At 43.2% G+C, this 12,955-nt stretch overlaps 1 pseudogene; it reads left to right on the top strand.

Annotated features, from left to right (window-relative positions):
- Positions 1-464: 464 nt before the first annotated feature.
- On the top strand, positions 465-11,425 carry LOC149328649 (PI-actitoxin-Afv2b pseudogene; annotated as a pseudogene).
- The last annotated feature ends 1,530 nt before the right edge of the window (positions 11,426-12,955 follow it).

Genomic DNA, 12,955 nt, shown 5'->3' with positions numbered 1-12,955 from the left:
TTTTATTTCACTTGGTTTGTGTAACTGACCATAGATAAGAATTCATATTCTGAAAAAAAAAAATTCTGCTTTCGAGAGACAGAAAGCCTGCCGCGCTAGAAACCATTGTGCCTGCAAGACAATCTTCATGCCGGTATTTTTAGTCTCAAGAGGCTGCAATGCACGAGAAATATGCCGCTGAACAAAATGTGCAGATCTTCATGCCATTGTTACTCCTCGACCAAACCTAGAGTTTCATTTTTGTGAGAAAGAGTAGGAGGAATGCACAATAGGAGATGAACTGAGCAGACGCTGCGGAGATGCAGTTCACAGCATTGTTGCATTAGCTATTTAATTCTTCGGGTAACAATTGCATTGAGTTAAACATTTTCAGTGTCATTTTTTTTCCAAAGCCTAAGTCTTTTGCCTATAAAAGAGATCTCCGCCGCTGGCTATAAATAAGCCATTGCAGTCCAAGTCAAATTACAAGTGTGGCCATGGAGATCTGCAAAGCGCTTCTCTTTCTTGCTCTGGTAGCTCTCGGCAGTGCCGCGTTGCCCCCTAAGAGCACAGGTAAGTTTTTGTTATACATCGTACGCAGCGAGGTTTATAATAATTATTATCTGATATACCTCCCGAGAGGAAACCAAAAATGTTGTGTGAAAACTTTATGCGGGATTTAAGAAAGACCTGCATTGGAGCCGTCTAAGGTTGCACTCCTCGGTTTTGTCGACACCCTTGGCGAGTCCCGGGAGTACCCTCCTGCAGAGGCGTAAATGGTTTATGATATCTGTGTAAGAGATTAGCTGAACCGGTACGATTGCCGCCACAGAACCGAGGGATTGAGAGGAAACCGGGAGAAGGAACGCTCGGGAAGCCGCCTGAGTAGCCTCGTTCCTCTCAACCCCCGGTGACTGGGCACCGATACTATCTGTTTTTTACGCATAGCCGAATTCGAATTGCTGTCAAATGCCGATAGTATTCTGCGGGCGCGTGGCACTATCCTACCCCGCACGTAATTTCGGCAGGCCTGCTGCGAGTCCTACATTATGTACGATGTATGTAGGCCTTCATATTGAAAAGGCACCGACGAAACTAAATGTAGCGCTACGGCCTATCCGGTTTTTATATTGTCGAGAACAATATGGCCCTGGGATATCCAAAACAGTTATCTTAGGCAAAGCGGTTGGGAGACAGACGACCGGATCAATTGCATGTGCAATACAAGTGAACTAATCTTATCAGCCGGCCTGTTGATTGCGAAAATGGCAAAGGAACTGACGTATACACACTGGCGGCACAAATCTAGACAAAAACTATGTCTCTGTTATATACTGTTTAAAAGAGGTCGTACACTTGTCCAACTGCGGCACCACCTTTATGTCCGTCATGAGCAGAATTGGTACATTTTCTTTTGCAAAAAGAAGCAGGAAATTGTTTTCGGCAATACGTCAATAGATTACAGTTTAAAAAGATGATCCACAATTTCAATCTATATTACATAATTTATAAATTTGTAACCCTGAGAGCGCAATTTCAGGATAATGTACTTCTCGCTCCAAAAAAAAAAAGAAAATGATATCTTGGGTGCAACCGACACATCATCAATTAATTGTAACATGAGAAACTTTGAAGCTGTGTCGAGAAGTGGCCTATACTCTACGAGTACTCTGCGGCATGTGTGTTCTCTGCAGATTTTTTTCAGGCTTCGTTCGTTTCTGTGCATCCTTGCGCGGACATTGTGGTTTTATTGCCTTGCGCGTTTTCTTGCTGTGTCCCTACACGTGCTCCACGTATTCAACAAACCTCGTTTTTGCGGCTGTCAACCTTAAGCTACGAACAACGTTCGAGAGGCCTTTCAAAACGTTTTACATAGTCATTCATCCGCTCGTCTAGGAAAACGGCAATCGTTCTACGATGCGCAAGGACCAGTGTGCGTTCAGTAGGTGGTCCTATTAAGCGCAAATGCGTCCCAACCTACACGGAGGCAAGTGAGGCGCCATTCCTCTCGCCTCGTTGAAGATGGAGATGTAATCGCCGTCAAGTGCCCGGTAATGAACTCCACTGAAAAATGGCGAATACGTATCTTTGCGTTTTGCTGGGTAGCTAAATTCACACCAGCAGTGCTTAGACGAATTGGAGGCGTGCAACATTAAAACCTGGCATTTTAAACAGACGAAAACATCAAACTTAATAGAACAGGGCGCTAGCGGGGGGTCTCACGGTAAGATTCGTTCCGAACATGAGCAGGACGATACCTCTTGACTTTCGACTGTATTACCCGCGAACTCTTTCAGTGCACTGCGCGTAGTGACTACAATATACTACTGATTCCCATATCTGCCTCTTGACGTTCAGCAACAAGGGCGACACATGAAACCTTCCTCATGTTAACAGGGCAGAACGTAGATGGGACACGAGTAGAGAAGCGCACTCAACGAGCTCTTTGTGTGTGCTCCTCTTCTTGTGTTGCGTCTACGTTCTGCGCTGTTAATATCAGGATATAAAACCAACAAGCCCAAGCTGCTGTTGTGGTCACACACTTTAAACGAGTGGAGCGGGAAAGCCTCTGCCAGCTCCGCTGGCGCAGGGCATAAAAGTCGGTGAGCTCCACATTCGGTTCAGCAGCGTTGTACCCCTCCATGTTTTTTGAGTAGTTAGGATTGCTTGTAATGGCGCATTCATTTTCTCTCCATGCTCACGAATGCCGACGAGTAGTATTCAGCGCGTATTGCCACGCCGTAGCGAATCGACAAAACGTCCTATTCAGAATCAGCCTTCGAAGCTATTGAAGCCACGCGAAGAAAAAAAGAATAATGCAATTACCATGCCACAATCTCGCCTATAATTGGTCGAGTTTCCGTATTTACGTAGCTAGACACCTTTAGAAATACCCCTATTACGGTCAAGCAGTGCTCAATGGTGTGCTTTTACCGCAATATAATGCTTAGTTTTGATTCAACTTCCTATATAATTGCGAAAACAACACTACGCCAGGTCTAACCGCTAGTCGCGTCGTCCGTGGCCCGTGGACGCCCCTGCTTTCAAAAACAAATTGGCCAACATGGGTGCCACATTCTCGAACGTTTGCAGTGATAGAAACCGCCACTGGCCAGTGCAGTGGTGTATCATTTAACCGCTCCGCCACTGGGATGGTAGTGGGATATGAGGACTCGCCACATCTATGAATGTTGAGTAGAGAATGAGCAATTCTGCATTTATGGACATTAACCCACTACAGCTACCTCGTCATACGCTTAAGGCGAAGCTTAAGTGTCCTTTGAAACTCAAGAATGAACACCTGCTTTCGCACATCTACTCGGTTTAACTACGTTAATCCCCTACCAATTTTTGTTCATATTTTCAAGGAAACATGCTTTCAATAAAATTATCAAATGTGCGCACTATTCGGTGACAGTTACACTGTTCGCATGAACCCGACAAAAACCGGGTAGAGTCAGCGTCGGGTTAGATGACTCGCCCCTGATTCGCCTTGCATTGTGTCTACATGAACTCTGTTCATGCGCGTAAGTATCGGAGCGGCGCCTAGCGTCGAGGATTTTAGAAAGGCGGGTGAATCGAGATAACCTACCTCTTGCAGGCGTCTTAACTCGACCCGCTCTGCAGATTATTTTACGCGACCCGACAGCGTTTACATGAACCCTACAACTGGTTTTTTACCCGACAAGCTAACTCGGCTCGACTCTATCGAGTTGATGTAAAGAGGCTAAGTGTTACTTGCTGGCTGCTATCGGAGTAAAATCGACACGCCTCTTGTATAGAGGATAAACAGGTGCAGCAGGTTGAGAGAGACGCTGAGAATTTTAAAAGGTCAATTTACAAGTTCAGAGAGTTTATTCTCGTGCCTCCAACATATGATCCTCAACGAAATACATTAGGTTTAGGTTTATGGTGTTTTAACACCCCAAAGCGACTCAGGCTATAAGGGACGCGGTAGTGAAGATGCGCCGGAAGTTTCAACCACCTGGGGTTCTCTAACGTACACTGACGTCGCGCAGTACAATGGCGCCTAATATTTTGCCTCCATCGAAATTGGACCGCCCTGTCCGGAATTGAACTCGCGTCCTTTTGGTCTGCAGCCGAGTGCCATAACCAGTGAGCCACCGCGTTGGGACTCAACGAAATAAATGATAGGCAAGAAAACACCTTCATCATAATACAATTCGTTTAGTTTTCAGTTTGGAAGCCTTTTATGAACACCAGAACAAAAAAAAAACTGCTCCGAATATTTAATATGAAATAAAAGCAGTCCCAATCGTTTCAGAGAAGTAGGTTCTCGTAAAATATTTGTCGTATAGATGATTTCGATGGAACATAACAGACTTCAGAGTGGTCTGTGTTTACAAGTGGATCTTCCAAAAAAGTGGTACGTCCCATTTTTATGGCAATATGCTAACCAACCTATTCTCCAAGGAGTTTCGGTCTTGCATCAGGGAATGATCCAGCAATGGGCATACTGCGCCAGAAAATACTGCCCAATTATTCGGAGTAGAATAACTTATTTCAGATGTACAGGCTTTTCTTGATCTTACACACTGTGACCTCCTCCAAGAATTACGGTACCATAGGTATTAGAGTTCCGCCGTACGTCTCAAGTAGTAGATACCATAATGGCAACTTAGATTTCATGCCGACCTTTGCATAAAGCAGTGTCACATGGAGACTAATGCTGGTGGACATGACATTTCTACTCAAAATCCTGCCCTCGTGTGATAATCGTCGCCTCAACGCGGGCAAAATGGTGAAGTAGCAATGCTTTGACCAAGAATGCTTGAATGGCTTTCGACGTGGGTAGCATAATTACTATTTAAGAAAAACCTTGAAGTTTTATTTTTTTCGAAAAGTAAGTTATCTCGCGATAACTTCCTGCGAAAAATATACTGCCATTTTGTGATATGGCACATTTCAGATACGAATAATCAGTGAGCACCACTCGCTCCGAGGCTCACTTTTTTAGGGATGTATTACTACAGACTGTAATACAGAAATCCGTCGCGAAAAATTCAGCCTATGGCTGCCTATTCACAACGTCTTTTGTTTGATCAGGCGACAGATGCTTATAGGTAAGGTTCATTGCAATCACCACCAGAGGCGAAATGTGCGTTGTCGCAAGACAAACGATAAAAAGACAAGTAGTTTACGCCCCAAAACGCCCGCCCGTTATCAAGCTGTCATCATGCTCATGGATGAACGCCTGCCTGGTGCGTGGGATTTCCAACACAAAGGATAATATTACAACAATTGCTTCTGCTCTTTTTCGTTACAGCTCCTTTTCTGTGGCACTTGTTATCAAGAAAACTGATCGATAAACAGTGGTCCGAGTCCTCGTAATCAGCGACGTCAATTTCCGTTCCTGAAGAGAGGGTTGCTCAAAAACATTCCACTGACAAAGGCTTTTTCGTCGCTTCTATCTCTCTGACATGAACTTCAATGAAACGGATCCTATAAAGCATAGGTTACAGAATTAAATACTTTGTTTTCAAATTCCCAGTTGGCAGCGTAGAATTAGGAGCGGTTATGTATTACATTCAAGGAATTTCGTGCGTTGAATGACCTCAACCACAATAATCATATGATCAAAGAGATCGCATTAACTTCAATTGCAAACTTAAGCAACACAAAAACTGTTCTCAAAATTTGGTCCCATAAAATTACCTTGCGTCTAGTGCGATTACAAAAGTTTCATTCTCAGCATTTAAAAAAAAAAGCTTGTTGTAATTGCTCAGTTAGTACTAATATATCCTTAGGCTAGAAAATAAAATTTTTTGCTTCAAAGTACCCACCTGACAGCGCAGAGTCAGAAGCGAATATGTACAACATTCAGCGATTTCGAGGGCTAAGTGAACCCAGCCAGGATAACTCTATAATCATAGCGAACGCATTTACCTCATATATTACTTAAGCAAGAACTGTTGTCAGAACTTGGTGCCATTAAATTTTCTTGCGACTAATGCTATAAGAAAAGTTACGTTTTCAGCCTTTCAAGAACGCTGGCTGCATTGTTTCTTGTATTTTCTGAGTTTTTAATTCTAAAATTGTGTCCTATTACTGTACGCTTTTGTTGAAATGTCCAACACACTATTTTTTATGACAAAATATGATTGGAACAAATTACGTTCAACTCGGATGCAGGTGCCGTTCACGGGTGCTAACAGGTGAAGGAAACACTCGTCGTAGCAACCCGCCGCGGTGACTAAGTGGTTACGGCGCTCGGCTGCTGGCCCGAAAGACGCGGGTTCGATCCCGGCCGCGGCGGCTGAGTTTCGATGGAGGCGAAATTCTAGAGGCCCGGGTACTGTGCGATGTCAGTGCACGGTAGTGAACCCCAGGTGGTCGAAATTTCCGGAGCCCTTCACTACGGCGTCCCTCATAGCCTGGGTCACTATGGGAAGTTAAACCCAATAAACCAAACTCGTCGTAGCTAGCGGAACAGTTTGCCTATATATTTGTAGGCTTCGCTGCCGCTGAAGAGGATTGTGTTTGACGATGACACTTTTGAAGTGGTATTAGGGAGAGAGAGAGAGGAGACGGTATCGTAAATTGAGGCAGATCTGATGGCCAAAATCAAATGTCAAAGTGAGAGAAGGTACTTGTTGTTACTTCTCCTGAAGGTGTTCTATAGACGGTCGATGCTCTGCAAATGAAAGTTTTCCACGCATTTGAGTAGGGAGCAGTGAGTGCCGGAGAGTGTCGTAACTTACTGCACTATGGAGGGTTGTTGAGGATTGTTTTCCTTATAGGGGATATTCAAAATTCCGCAAGTGCGCTTTTCCACTTAACAATGTTGCCCAAAACGAGATGGCTGACCATGCGTTTCCAGCTGAAACAAAGCAAGAAAGACTAGTTTTTGTTTGATTCTTCCAAAATACGTTTCTTACATTCCATCCACACCTTTAGCGCCTGTCCTGTAGCCCACGTAGTTTCTTTATAGCGAAGTCGGCCATCTTATTTATGGTAACATAGTTATGTGGGAAAGCGCACTTGCGGAATTTCGAATATCCCCTATTGCGACGGAGTGACGTTAGTAAAAACTAGGTAACCAAGTCCGCTATATTATGCTCCGCAAACGGCGTCGATCGCATGCGAGATGTTCGAGAAAATAAAGCTTGTCTACGAGAAAAATAACCGTGCGGATAGCATACGGCAGGTACTTACAGGTTAGGAAGATTAGATTACTAATATCCACATCTAATAAAGTACAAAAGGTAAATTATTCTATGTTTTCACTATAGCAAGAGAGACCAGCAGTGTAAGGAAAACGCTTGAAATTATGTGAGGAAACAAAAGTGAGACACGGAAAGGAAAATAATCAGCTCAATATTATCAGGTCTTCAGAAGGGAATAAATGCGAGATAATGTTATTCTTACTAAAATAAACAAGATACAATAAACAGAGGTAAGGCTTGTAATGAGGACCAAATTTGATCAATGGTCCCTTAGGCTAGCAGATTTTACTGCAAGCAACGGTAACAGGGAGAATGTGCAGTCGAACAATTAGGTTGGCAGAAAAAGGCAAAATGGCGAGGATAACGTGGCTGCAACTGGGGCCGAACAAGGTCATTTGGAGATTTAAGGGAGCGACTTTTGTAGTGCGATGGACTCAACTGATATCATTTTTATGACGAAAGGACATCTGTGGCCACAGAGCGCCATGGCACGAAGTGTACTTGCCCCCTGAAGGTGGTGTGAGACTGATTTCCCAATCATTTCATCTTAAACAGGACAAGCGCTAGTCTAGGAGAAAGCTTGTGCCCATTTCATCAACTGTGGGTTGCCCAGCGACTGTCTGTAGACATCCCGTCATGAGAGGCGGACGATCAAACTACTGGGTTACCACTTCAGTTGGAAATAACTGAGCTGAAAGTTTGGCTATCTGGGGATATAAACACATAAATGAGAAGTTAACAATTTCCTCGAGCGGCTTGCACGCTACACATCTTGTTTATTCCCTCTAGGCAGCAAATCATTACAAGGTGATCTCAGCTTCTTTGCTGAAGGCACTGGTGCGACAGCTGTACGGCGCCGAAAATGAGTTTCCCAGGTTATAAAAATAATTCTTGCATTCATCAGTGTCCAGCGACTGGCAGGCCACATGAAGATCAAAATCATAACTTTCTTACGAAGACTTTGCAAAGTTCGTAAGTGTCAAAATGTCCTCCGCTAAATAAAAATCCACATTTCTGAGCAATGAAAAAAAAATTCGAGCTGTAAAGTACTACCACGTTTTTTTTTTGTTCTCAAAAACTATGCCTGTCGATGGTTTTTATCAGCAAGTTTATAAAAGTGAAATCATGTAGTGTAAGGGGAAACCAGAGAAGCTTAGGCAAGGCACTGCGTGTGCAAAAAACGTCGAGAATATTCATTTCATCTCGCCTATATGAACCGTCTTGTTCGGCTATGCTTTCCGGTTATGCCTACCTCTCAGCTTTGGGTTTATCTGCACTGTTAAAACGTTGGGGATAAATACGACATGCGTTGGAGATTCTGATGTTTTCCTTATCCTATCTCAAAAGGCCAGGCTTTAACGTTTTTGAAATTATAGAAGGGCGCTGAAGAGAATGCTCTTTAATTTCACGGCGTGAAAATTGATTTCAGAATCGTCCCATCACTGAACAAAATGTTTGGTGTAAATTGAATTCAAATAAATAGCAGTGCTTTTTCGTTTTTTTCCTTGTTTTGTTTGGAATGATCCATTTGCGGGGAACGTCGTAGCTTGGTGATTAGAATGCGGCACTTTGTCCATAGAGGCAAATCTCTGTTGCTTCTCACAGTTAACTAAAACAGCCTCGACAGCACAAAAATCTCGTTCTTCACAATAATTTCAAGGTTTTATAAAATTATTTACGTCTGGAGATATCGCGGGTCGAGGCAAGCTTTTGATAATCGCCATCAATGCGTGCTCTATTCATTAATTTAGCAACCGACTCACAGTGCATGCTGCTAAATTTTCCTTTTTAAATCCCTGCACTGCATCTTCCTCTCATCTTCCCCGTGCTAACCTTAATCTCCATAACAATTTTTTGCAAAGATTTTTAGCATTGACAACGAAAGGGTATGATTTAAGTGTTTCTCGCCACTTAAGGACTCATAATAACCTTTCTTGAGTATTTGCAAGTACATGGTCTCCATTGCGCAAAATAAATCCAGCCAATGACTGGTTTCTCTCAAAAGCATAATGTTAACTTCTTCGCGTTAACTAATACCTGATAAGTAACTTTTAACTGATACAGCAATTAAAGATCTGTAGCTGGTTGTTAGTAACAGTCGTATCAGTTTTTATAATTTCTAAAACGCAAATATCCTCTGCACTGTGGCTCGGCATAATTTGGCTATTTCGACCGGTTACGTGTACAGAAGCGGTTTTTTTGCCGGCATTGTTTTCGGACGCTCGTCTATTTGGCATGGCGCAACAAGAATTTGTCGGGCCACATCGCCCAGAACAACTGCATTTATGAAATTCTAAAAACTGATATAGAAGTCAATAAGCATCAAGTACAGATCTTACATGGCGACCACCACTTGCCTAAGGGTGATAGCTAAAAAAAAGTTATCGGAAATTACTTAACCGCCAAGTAGTCAACTTCTTTGTCCTATTTTCTTATGTCCACCGAAGCTAGTGTTATTCTGCCCCTCAGGGATGAGTGTACTGTGAACGGCACGCCTACATGCCATCCAAAGGAAACGCTACGGAAATAGCTTGGAGCCAATGCGCCTAGACTACTCCACAAGAGCCACCTGAAAAACCAGTTACAGAAAAGAAATCATATTCTGGATCTGTAATGGTATTTTGTCGAGAAACCTTGAGAACAGGATGCGTGGTTTCTGTAAATGGAGGGCTCACGTGTTTTTATGGATACAATGTGGCTTTAAACTCATTATTGGCAATCTACCCAATTTATGAAATATAAAGATATTTTCGGGTTCCTGCAATCCACAACTTCGTTATGGCTCTTTATTGTGCCCCGATACATAACTATGATCTTTTAGTGTGGGAGCACTACTTTCCGAGGTCTAACCGGTTCACCGAGTTAATCTGAAGCTTCACCTTGATGATGACCGTGGCGAAACTACAAATAAATATATAAGTACAATGACCCCAACCTGGAGGCGAACGCGAACGCATCAGCTTCGCTGGACGCTGCACGAGAGCACTATGCTTTCGCCCCAGTCGATCGCGTTAAACTGCAACAAATTCTCGCTCTGTGCATTTGCACGTCGCCGTCTTCATGAAGTAATACTGTCGAGCTAATATGCACCCTGTGGCACTGTTCATTTCACATCGTCTTCTTAATCAACTATTACTACTATAGCACATACATATTATTGGTATCAAAGTGGTACTCCCGCTCTGTGCATTTGGCATTGCCGGCTTTGTCGAACTAATGTTGTTGTAAGGCGTGCCGACGAGCCAGAAAAGCAAAACCATGAGGCAGGCATGCTATACACATGCTTTTACACGTTTACTCGGTTTAAGTACGTCAAAACCCTACCACTCTTTACTTTTACCTCTGCAGCGGCTACAAAGTTTGTGAAACAGTGCACTCCAAAAGCACAAGTGGGGCTCTGCAAGGCTAAGCTTCCAAGGTGGTGGTTCAATACGGAATCTGGCAAGTGCGAGACCTTCTACTACGGAGGCTGCGGAGGCAACAAGAACAGATACCTCTCCAAGGAAAAGTGCGAAAAGACATGCGCTCCACCGAAAGGTGAGTTTCTGACCCGTGAATGCTCAGATGTGTAAGGCATGGCGTTAATTTAAATACGTGATAGGTAAGACCACGTTATAGGATGCACTTTAATAGCTTAGGTAATTTTTATATCAAGCAAGGAAGGAAAACTTATAGGCACTAAAGCATGCTTGATGTTTGTGCTGGCTCACTATCTATCACAATTTAGCCTATTTGGTTTTATATGTGCTAAAGAACTGTTCACGAAAAACATTTTTAATTGTGTACTAGCAAATGTTTCATTTGTAAAGCTGCTCAAGCGCAAAAAAATAAAATAACGCAGTATCCCTATCTTCCAAAACTGGACATAGTTGGGCAGTTTTTGCTCACCCTGAAGAAAATTTTTTCTTTTGTTTTCTATCAATTTTGCTGCAACTGACGACATATACTAATTTCCACGCCCTAGAGGCAACGATTCCAGCCTCCCAGATATAATCTCCTCATTTTCAAACCAAGAATTATTCAAATGAAAGGATGGGTACAACTTGCTCTCATTCAGCTTGTTTAAGCGAAATTTCGAAAAAATTCCAAAGCGAAATTTTGTTGTTTAAGATTAATGGCAGCCCTTGTGTCTTTCTCGAACATTAGGAAAACTATGCATAGCAAGTAGTTGCTTACCATCACGCACTTCCTCTGTGCTTTTCACGTGCTCAGCATCAGAAATGAGCGCGGAAGTAGTTGCACGCAAGGCTGGTCAGTGAGCAGGTTATCTGGTGCTTGGAAGTTTGAAATTTCTCGCTACAACATCGGCACGCGTCACAAAAAATGAAGTAGCTCTGCTAATTGAAGAAGACGGGTTACGAAACGTTGAACTTTGAGTTCTAAACTAGATTTCATTGTAGTTGTATTCTCTGAAATCATGAAATACGGGCTGTTTTTTCTCTGGAAACTGGATTTCCACGACTTTAATGGATTCCGGGCCGTGGCCCACCTCAGTCGCCATTGGCGCCGGTTAGGTGCGTGCGCCCGGCCCGTACTCGTGGCTACACTGGACAGGTCTAGCTCGGCCGTTGCATGTGGTGAACAAGAAAAGTCTCGTAAAGTGCGATAAAATTGGCCTACCTGGTTTAAAATAGTATCCACGGAGGCCAGGTGACTTAGCAAATTTTGTCCACCTATATTTCGGACGCTGCAGAGAATCTGTCCGATAGAAAACGCAAATTTGTCCGGAGCGATTCCGACGCACGTCCGCACCCCTCGGCAGCTAGTAGCGTCTCCCTTAGGCTGAATGTAAGTGAGTAATTACTCCCATATTACAAATACGTGACGAGCACCTCAATGCTCGTTGCACAAGCGTAACAAGTTTTCACGAATGTGGCGTGACAGCCATTTCAAAATAGTTTCTTACAACAGCTGCGATGAGCCATCCCAGATCCCGCTCCACAACAGTAGAAAATGAGCTCAACTATTACAGTTACTTCGACTCAGCTTCCATGCGAAGTTACTTATTGTGATGAATTTCTCGTATTAAGGGTCTCTCAGGAATTTGCGTATATTTGCTTTCTGTAACTACTCAGAACTTTTTTAATTAACTTATTTGTTTATTAACAGTGCAGAGTCGCCTGACTCCAAGCAGGAGTAAGCATACCTGTAATACAAAAAAATTACAAACAAATAGTTAGCGACAACTACATTACATCAGGATACGAAGAGAAGCAAGCGATAATGGACAGCAGAGGACAAAAACATCACATGGATATTTTCAGATTTGCAATAAATTCTTCGACAATGAGGCTATAGAGAATTTTTTTCTTCCGTTTGTTAAATCTTATAATATATGTGCCAGATGTTGGAAGCGTCATTACAGTTAAAATGCTGGGATGTTTTAGGTCATAGTAGAATGCAAACATCGGTCACTGACCACGTCAAAAAGGGGTTAGTTGACGTTTCGGAACCGCTACGCGTTCCTTGTTCACAATGAATTACCGACCGGTTAAGATGCAGCTTATCTGGCTTTGTCCAGTCGACGTAGTGATTTTGCGTAAGGCGGGTGAAGATTACCCCTGCCTTGATTGTGTTGATAGTGTTGGGATTCGATTGCGTTATCAAGGATTCCAAGTGCAGCCGCGCTGATAGGTTTCTTTCTGTAGTAAATATTTCCACGTCATCCCAAGCGATTTCATGCCCTTCTATTTGCGCGTGTTCTGCCACAGCCCTTGACGCCGTCCGGTTTTTTGTGACATCATTTCGGTGCTCTTTCACCTGCCTTGGCAGATTTCCTGTCTCTCCGA

This window comes from Amblyomma mixtum, chromosome 9 (genome assembly GCF_055824585.1).
Source record: "Amblyomma mixtum isolate Tamu chromosome 9, ASM5582458v1, whole genome shotgun sequence".
Classification (NCBI taxonomy): domain Eukaryota; kingdom Metazoa; phylum Arthropoda; class Arachnida; order Ixodida; family Ixodidae; genus Amblyomma; species Amblyomma mixtum.
This window is presented reverse-complemented; position numbering and strand designations above follow the sequence as displayed.